General features: G+C 37.0%; 1 long non-coding RNA gene across 2 annotated transcripts; it reads left to right on the forward strand.

Annotated features, from left to right (window-relative positions):
• Positions 1-1490: 1490 nt before the first annotated feature.
• Positions 1491-7035, forward strand: LOC136287787 (uncharacterized). 2 transcript variants are annotated; one of them, XR_010720332.1, is made up of 4 exons: positions 1491-1586; positions 1762-1825; positions 2431-2524; positions 6225-7035. It is a non-coding gene; the product is annotated as an uncharacterized lncRNA (long non-coding RNA). The 2 variants fall into 2 exon arrangements; XR_010720331.1 differs by having other exon boundaries at positions 1491-1825.
• Positions 7036-8104: the final 1069 nt, after the last annotated feature.

Here is an 8104-nt window from a genome sequence, read left to right on the forward strand (position 1 = left end):
CTGTTTAGTCCTGGGTATCCACAGGGTGTAGGTGCTGTTCCCATAATGTGAGATGGGCTGTGCACCAGCACTCACTGCCTGTCCCACAGTTTTCCATGGAGGGAATTTTTGTCTGGATGTATTACCCAGATCTGCCTCACCAGGCCTGGAATGATCATCTTGCTGTCGCTGTCTGCACTTACCTCAACTTCTGTTGTGGTGGCTTATCATATGGGGACAGTGTTTTGAGATGTGCAGATGAATTTTTGAAGTCCTCACAAAACACACATACTATAATAGAGTGAATATTTTTCTCTTCAGGAAAACTTCCTTTTTATCTGTTGTAATTTGAAACTAATGAATTTTACTATTATCTTCAGGTAAATCAAAGCTGATTACACCTTCAAAACTAGCTTCAAGGAGTGTAACTGCATGCTGTTCAAAATCTCACCTGATTTGGAGAAATCAGTGAATTGTTTATATATATATTCAAAGGGAATAACAGACTGTTCCACAGAGTAATTCCATTGCATATATCATTCCTTATAAACACTCTGAGCCATAGTCAAATTAATGTAGCTGTTGTTTGTTATTTTTTTATTTTCTCTTCCAGAAAACAAACAAATATTATTTTTTTCTAATTCTAGCTAAATATATCAGACTGTAAATTTTTGCATCAGAAGCTACCAGCTCATCCTGTAAAGCAACCAATGTGGTGAGTTGGAACAATTAGAAAGGCATTAGAAAATGCCTGAATTGAAAAATTGTGAGATAAAGACTAAATAAAATAAAAGTTTAATCAAGCCATCTACCAAACATGGAGAGCAGAGGGTGTAGCAATAATTTTGCAGAACTACAACAATAATAAGAAGAAATTTGAGTGAAGAGGCTATTACATGTATTAGGAAAAAAGAGCTAGGAAATCTACCTTCAACCTGACATCTTAGTGAGGAAGAAAATAAAGTGATTTTTTTTTAAGAACAAGGAGAATAAGCGTTTGATAAGTGTCTCTGGGACTGGGGTAGATTCTCCATGATACACACTCCCTAAATCAAGTTTGGATGACTTTCTGAAATACAAGCCTGGGTTCAGTCAGATGGTTTAGGTTTGGTGCAGGAGCTGCTGGAAGTAATTCCCTAGCATGCATTATGCAGCAGGATGAGCTTTAAAATCTACTGAGAAAATGTTTGGGCCAACCTAGCAGCTTGCACACACTGATATAACTTTTTAAAAGCCAGTTGAGTTGTATTGATTTACACCAGCTTCTGATCTTGCCCTTGGAATATAATTTACTGTTGTCATTATGCAGTAACACCCAGCCCCTGCCTGTTTTCCACGCTGTAATAAGAGCAGCTGTCTTTGCGGTTTGGGGCCTGATCCAATTACACTCAATGGGAAAACTCCCATTTAGTGCAGGCACACAATTAGATGGTTACAAATTGGTCACAAATAAATTCAGACTGGAAATTAAAACTATTCCGTCTGAGATTGTTTTTTAGTTATCTGGTAAAACACTGGAGTAGCTTCACAAACAGATTAACAAGTCGAGGAGCCTGTTAAAATTAAGACTGGAAATAGGGAAGGGACTGTGTAACAAACAGAAAAAGGTGTCTGCATGTAACAGTATTTCCACTGTACCCTCTTTGTCTCTGGTAGTTTGTAGCACAGAGACAGCACTCAGCTGAGGCAGAAAGGAGTGGGACTTAGAGGTCTGGGGTACTTGATGTCACAGTGTCTCTAGAAGGATTTGAAATGAACCTGTTGTTTCATAATACTTTTTAGGTGTTATTAGTCCTCCTGATGGGTTTTTTTAGGCAGCAAAAAATGTACAGGAAGACCCTTCAAGGTGTGTAGTACTATAATTTGTGTGTCTTTAAATCTTTCCCAGGGCCTGGAAAGTGGCAGTGGTCTGAGGTAGACAGCAGGGTGGGCTCCCCCTGTAAAACAGTGAGATGAGATGGGTGTGTGCTTTGGGGTCCTGCTTACTTTCTCAGGGTTAAAACATTTGCCAGATTTTATGTCAGCAGGAATTACTTTCCCCGGGTCACTCATACTTACCCTTCTTGGTATTTTTCTTTTGCTTCGCAGTATCTTCATTTTCTTTAAAATACTACCTCACCACTTAGGAATTTGGTGATATGCTTGATCTTTTCTCTTTCTATGGCTAATTCTGGTTATGGGGATTTTTGGCATTTTAGTATGTTGCAAGCAATTTTTAGGGAACCGGGAAGTGTTCTGGTATGTGTTGGATTACACCACAGGCTATTCTGAACCATATATCTACTGCAGAGTTTCCTCTAGCTGTGATACAATTGCTGAAATGAAAGAACAAAAGCAAGCCTGTTTGGTCTTGTTTTTCTATTTATGTTGTCTGCTGTGGAACACAGAGTATTTTCTTTCTGTCTTTTATTCCTGTCTTTTTTTTCTTTTTTTTTCATTCCTCTCTTTAAGCATTCTGGTTTATCCTTGAAAGAGGAAGACACAGTCATATACAGCCTCTGTGGAAGGAACCCAGACAAATGAGCAGGAGGCATTCTGATCCTAGGTAAGGGCAGGACTTCTTTATTTGACTTACTTATTATTCTACCACCTCAAATATTACTGTTATTTCTGCCACACAAAACAGAGGCTGAAACACTGTAAGAACAGCATCAATGCTTGCCCAGAGACAGCTCTTTTAGTAAAAAAAAGGTATGTGATGAAAGTATATAATTAAGGTACAAAAGGTAGGTTTTATCTGACTACATAAAGATATTTATAATATGGTGTTATTTTTATCCAAAAATATATCCCTAAATATAAATCAGAGCGCTACTGACATGGAAGTACCATGCCACTAAAGAAGCAATCTCGGGTGGTGAGCTTGGATATGGACATTGCTTCTGCCAGCATTGAAAGTTAGATAAGGTACTTTTAATCCTCAATTCCACTATTGACCATTTTAGGAGATATCAACATAATACACTATGCTTAACGTTCAGGGTCCTTGTTTTTCTAGTTTATACAATCTGATGTGGAAAACAAGTAGTAAAGCTGACTTCTAGCCACGTAACAATCTTGCAAGGATGGGAGGATGGGAGCCAAGGTGCGAATGTGCATTACTCTGAGATTCTGTACAACTTGCCATGTCTCAAGAAACATGACCTGAAGAATAAAAATATATACAGAGTACTGTTCTTTCCCTGTGAAATATCAATCACTTGGAAAAGTCACTCAGCAGAAGCTAGAACAGTTTAAACTTGCCAAGCAGAAGGAGGGGCAATAGTAAACTGCTTGAGATTTCTCTCCCTGTCCTGTCAGGCATGCACAGCACATGCTAGAAACAACAGAAGTCTATGCACACATAAGACATGCACTACTTCATATGACTCAAAGTGTTTAAATGGCAAGCACTACAGACTACTTATATTTGTTAGTAATATAGAAAGATAAACCACTTGATAAATTTTTCGCATTGCTCCCATATTAATTTCCCAGCCTGGTAGTATCAGAATAACTATAGATGAGAAGTAACAAAGAATGATTTCTTTCTGTTTCATTTTTGTGCATGAGAGGAGTTTACACAAAAATGCATCCTATTTTTACTCATTATGTATAATTTTACACCTATTTTTCCCATAAAATAATGCATATACATGCACATCTTGATGCAATTGCTTCCATTCCTCAAGCACCTATATTATCAGTGCCACAACTGCTACCCTTCAGATAGCTTTCCATTCATTATATAATAGATAAATGTGGCTGATCCCAGTGCAGCTGAATTGTTTCCATGGTTCGATTTCAATGGTAAGGGTTTGTTCAGCAAGGCATTTAAGCCTATGTTCAATTTAGAGCAATTGGGTACTCCTAATATATCCTGCAAATTAGGCACCTGTCTACATCAGTGGGAATTAATGATAAGCCCACATGGTTTTTTTCTGAATCAAAGTTGAAATTTAAGGATACTCAGTGAAATACTGCTAAGGATACCAGTGGAAATTCAGTGGCAGCCTCAGCAATGGCCATTGGATAGAAACTATTGATGCTGCTCACAAAAGTTCCCAGAGCATTTTTTAAAATGTATTTCCTAATTTGTGTTAATAAACAAATAATTTAAAAAATTAAATCATTTTAAAAGTAAAAAAAGGCTATGAAAATAATAACAGGTGGAAATAAATCTTCCTTTATTTTTACCTGCTAACACTACTTTAATTGTGAACAGTTCACAGACATTTCTGGGCAAATTGAAAACCAGCCTAGAACTCAGTGAAAACACAATTTTCAAAAGCCAAAGGCTAGCTTCTTGCACTAAAACAAAATTAGATTATATGTAATAAATATAGTTAGCCACGTAGAACTTAAAAGTAAAGATGTCAGAGCACATACTGATTGAGAAATATGCAATACTCAGATTTTGACAAGCCTGGACAGCTTGTGCATTCTCTTTTAATAAGGAGTGGATTGCCTATGGGAATCAGAGATATTAGGAAAAGCCCCGTTGAAATCAAGAGAAAGGTCTTCTCACCATGCCTAAGAATAATACACCACAAAGACACACATGATTATCCTCCAGAAGATTTGGCAAAGCAACAAAATATACGTGGAAGTTGTCAGCCAAAGTTGCTGTGGCAGAGTAGCACAGGGATTTGTACCCCTTGCTTTGAAGGTTGTGTTCAGAGATGGGCACAGCCATGTGCTGTAGAGCAGGAAAGGACAGGTGTAGTGAGGGCTCCCACATCTGCTCATTCCATTCCCCCTTTTTTTTTAGGTATGAATAATGGAAGAGGTAGGTGTCATACCTCAGTCAATTAGAGCACAAACAATCCCCAGAGACAATGGCAAAAACTGCATCATTTCTGTCCCCAGCTGATGGTGCCTGGTGCATCTTCCCACTTGAGAATCTGCCCTCTGTTTTATGGCTTTGGGTCTGTGCTGGCCAAGATGGAAGTATTTATACAAAAAGTATGGAAAGAAGACAAAGAGAGGCACCAAAAGGTTAAGAGAATAATAAAAGTTTAATGAGACAGTAGAAGTGCAAAATGCTTGGAATACGTGACCATCCCGAAACCATAAAATAATTGTAAAAGACAATCCTAAAGATATCACTTTGGCTGACTGCTGAAAGCAGCCTTTTGTCTAATTACATATCCAGAAGAAACAGCTATATCCATACATTACAATTTCTTTATTTAGCTATAATGTGAAATATCATATTATTATTTTTAATAAACTTCATTGGGGTAAATGAAATGCAGAAAATGTAGCCATAGTCTGATAAATATAAGTTCAGCTTATATAGAAAAGTAATATTTGATAACATGTAACACTCTGAAAGCTTGGGGTTCTTTCAAGGTCTGAAAACCAATGCTTTAAAGGCATCCACCATTAAATAAAGATTGGTCAGCCATAGCTATATCATGTCTTCATGGGTTCTCTTCATTTATATATCACCTCTGATTTAATTTCAGATTAATTATTTTTGAATTCTAGGGATATTGACATGTTGCTAGATATGGAAGTAGATTCAATTTATCCTGGTCTTTGACTGGCCAAAATTTGAACCTTGTTGTACATTTTCACTTCTACAATTGCAGTCCCAACCAGCCTGAGGTTTGAAGGTCCACCAAAGTTACCCACCGGCAGGTATAAAGCACCATACCTGGGGATCCCCAATCCGTCTGAGCCCCCTTTTTTAGCTGTTTTACAGCTACAACAGAAATGCAGGTGCACTAAATGCCAAGATGATAGCATAGAGCATGATAGAAGTGACTGGGTTAAGGTGAAGGATCTGTGTATATGTAGCTCAGAGGAAAAATTTAACCCAAACACAGGGAATGTAGACTCCAAATATTATTTGCTGATATTTCAAGCCTTCTATTTCCCTTAAAAAACAAACAAAAACTTACCCCCCCAAAAAAACAGAAGAAAAGGAAAAAAATACAGCCAAACAAACAAAAAACCAACCACTAACATTTGAGGAGGGTGTTTCTAGGGATATATGAAATTTTTAATCCCCAAAAGCAAAATACCAAAGTAGACTTAATTAGCAAAATATGATTGTTTCTTCTGCCTTTCTCTGATATGATCATCCAGAAAGATCAATTAGTTGGAATGTCATAAAGCATGATGTTTCCTGCTGTATGATCTAGGATAAAATCCTTATCTGGTATTGTACATCATTAATGTCATTTACTATAGTTTAATTTTGTTTTTACTGTACTTCCAGAAGTTTTAGCTTATAAAAGAGGCTCACTTTTCTACAGACAGGTGACATGAAACTTCCTGATCCCAGAAGGAATTGCACTTTAAGAGGCCGGAAGGAGGACAAGAAGAGAAGAACAGAAATTATTTGTTTGAGTTGGCCTAGCAAGGTCTGGAACCCCTGAACTATAGGGCCACCTTCCTTGGAACCTCCCTGGGTTCCCCATGCAGATTGATGAAAGATTCATTATTTTATTTTTTAAAGTCAAAATTAATACATTCTTCATAATCCTTGTTGTGTTTCTGGACTGCCAAAATATTCAAGTCAGAGAAAATAGATCAGAAATAAAGAGACAATATGTTTTATCTCAACAATTTAATTATTGACAAGATATCACTCTAGCATGTGTTAAAAATATCACTGCAAGACTAGCCTGATTCTGTGAAGAAATATAGGATAGAACAATTTTTCTGCAGTTAATAAAACTAAGACTAGATAGTAACTTTGAAATTAGAAATTCAGGTACTTGTGCCGGAGCTGTAATTTACTTTTCATAAAACTACATGGGAACTGTTTAAAAAATCTAACTTTAAAAAATCCTATTGGTCGTTCTGCATCCTGCCTCAGCCACACACAATAGCAAATACTTACAATGAGAATAGCTCCACTGGAGCAATACTAATACATTTGCCACAGCTCCCACTCTGTCATTATGCACAGGAGCCTGTGCTTATCCCTTTTTAAATTGGAGACTCTTTTAACCAGGAATCCCCAGGATGAAACCGAACCATTTTCCTCACGGCAAAACAAATCCTTCTCTGGTGAATTTTGTTATTGTTTATTGTTACAGTGTTTTATCAGCACTAAACTGTATGAAGGTTTCAATTAGTTCTTGATGAATGATCCCATAAAATCATGTAGTTTCATTTCCCCTGCCACCAGATATTTCACTGAGTGTTATTAAATGAAATATAATTGGGATGGGATTCAGGAAACTTAGAGTCTTCCTATTTTCCTTTTGAGCTTGAACATTACAGTGTGCCTCAAACATTTCATTTTTCAAACATGATGGTTTTTTTGTTTTAAACTGACAAATGCTCTGCAGTTCAAAACTATTGTTTAAGGTCTCTGTGCTATTAGCAGTAATAAGTAGGAAAATACAGGTATTACAGCCATTTTCTCATTTTCTGCACCTTTCTCCTCTGTCAGTAGCTTTGTAAATTTTGCATTAGGAAGACTAAGTAAGATTCACTGGAAAAAAAAAATCCTCCGAGCTCCTGTGAGTAACTAGATTGTATTTGTTCAGGATGTTAACTCCATTGAATGCAACAAAATTTCAGGAAGAAGTAATATAACATTTCATACCACACATTGAACTTATGGTTTGTTATGACTTGTGTTCTGCTTTTTGAGAAAATTTGCTTCAGCAGAATCCAGAGAGCAAATTTTCTCAGCAAGTAGTTTAAACTTCCACTGATTTTGTCCTTTTTCTTAGGTTTCATATCCAAATACAGGATTTACCAAGCAGAAGCATTAGTTACATCATTGTCTATGTTCAAATTTCTGACATCTGAATGAGAGCTTTACAGCAATGGAAAGCCTGCTCTGAACATAGTTATCTCTCTTTTATCAAATTCATCCACCTGGCATAAATGCTAGCAAAAAAAAAGTTAGCAAAAGATTGTCACATCTGGATGGAGGGGCTAATTGTCAGATCTCATAATGGAAGGAAATTCTTCTAACCAGCTGAAGACTCCTTGCAGCCTGTCCGGAGCTATCAAAGTATCCTTTGACTTGTCTTACCCTCACATTGACAAGTAGATTTAGCCAATGGATATACACACTGCTGCAACTATCAGTGCTTCACAGCAATGCACAGCTAGTCTGCTGTCTGTGTTTATTGGTATCAGACCCAAACATCTAAGTAACTTCCAAACAGAT

The sequence above is a fragment of the Chamaea fasciata genome, unplaced genomic scaffold, assembly GCF_029207755.1.
Source record: "Chamaea fasciata isolate MVZ Bird 193981 ecotype frontalis unplaced genomic scaffold, bChaFas1.0.hap1 SCAF_3, whole genome shotgun sequence".
NCBI lineage: Eukaryota > Metazoa > Chordata > Aves > Passeriformes > Sylviidae > Chamaea > Chamaea fasciata.